Source organism: Mus pahari, chromosome 22, assembly GCF_900095145.1.
Source record: "Mus pahari chromosome 22, PAHARI_EIJ_v1.1, whole genome shotgun sequence".
Classification (NCBI taxonomy): Eukaryota; Metazoa; Chordata; class Mammalia; order Rodentia; family Muridae; genus Mus; species Mus pahari.
This window is the reverse complement of record NC_034611.1, coordinates 7,695,912-7,697,522: the sequence shown is the minus strand read 5'-3', so window position 1 is coordinate 7,697,522 and position 1,611 is coordinate 7,695,912.

The following is a 1,611-nucleotide window of genomic DNA, read 5'->3' as shown; positions in this document are numbered from 1 at the left end:
GCTCTTACTCACTGAGCCATCTCACCAGCCCAGACCAGTGTTTTTCAACCTGTGGGCTGTAACCATCGGTGAACCTCTATCTCCAAAAGTATTTATCATTCATATCAGTAGCAAAATTACAGCTATGAAGCAGCAATGAAAATAATGTTACGGTTAGAGGTCACGACAACATGTAGAGTTTTACTAAAGATCACAGCATTAGGAAGGTTGAGAACCACTGCTCCAACCATTTTCATGTAGCCCAGGCTGGCTTCAAGTACACAATGTGTTTGCACTTTTGAGCCTCTTAACTCTACCACCCAAGCATGGAGATTACAGGTGTGCACCACCATGCCCAGTCTATCTAGTGTAGAGTTGAAAGCCAGTGCACTGTGCACACTAGATAAGAGATCTACCAACCATGCCACATCCTCACACCTATTATTAATGCAAAGTACCTGCCACATGATTCCACAGGAATTCTAGCAGTGCATATGGTACACAAACTACACTTTGAGAAACATGACCTTTGGAGAGCCCTCCAGCCAAATTGAGAAACTAGCTAGCAAATCAGTATTCTAAAACTTTGAAGTAAAGTTGTTGGGCATTTATCTTACCACTGATTCTCAAATTTACCTAGGTTAGTCACTGAGGAAAATATGAACTTTTTTTTTTTTTTTTTTTTAGGAACATGCACATTTGGAGGCAGGAATATAAGCCCCAAGTAGGAATTTGGGTAGCTAATTGGGCTTCAAAACAGAGGGAAATATTAAAGCCATGTACTATACTTTCAGAATTTAGCACAGATTGGTGAACATAAAATTTAGATTTAAATGGTATTCAAAAAACCTAGGACCACTCTTTTAATTACGAATATAGCATCGAGGTTTAGAGCATAGGCTGTGTAATCATAAACATCTGGGTTTATTTCAGTTGCCACCTAGTTCTGCCATTTTAACTACAAGACGCTAGTGTTTTGTGACTAGGGAGATATGAAAAAAAAGCCTATTCACTCAAACAGGACAACAAACCTAAGAGAGGATTCCACCCAAGTCTAGCTTGGCAAAGCGATCAGTGAGGTCCACTTACAAGAACACGGACGAGAAGCTGATCCCAGGAGCACCAGCCACTATACCAAAAGCTTACACAGCCCCAAGGAGAGAGGGACCTTGTTTCCTTCAGCACACTATCTCAAGAGCTCCTGAGACCCAACCAATTTCTAGGAGGGAGATGGTCACTTCAAGACCATGATGACCATGTCATGTCCAGAGACACAGTTCTATACTCTTGGGTAAACTACCTAATCCGTATAAGCTTTCAGCCAAACATAAACGTCTAGCTTAATCATCGTTTGCTGAGTGTTTAAGCTATTGTCTAAATACATGGAAAATAATCACTTTAATATAGTGACTTATCACTGTAATGAGTTGTAAGTGTGGTCTTTACTTGATTGCACCATTTACTTGACTGTAGGCACTCAAGAGCACATGAAATTTGTTGTTCAGAACTGTTTCACCAGCTCCTAGAAAAGTGTGGCTTTTTACAAATACTTGTTTTGGGGGCTGGTGAGATGGCTCAGTGGGTAAGAGCACCCGACTGCTCTTCCCAAGGTCCGGAGTTCAAATCCCAGCA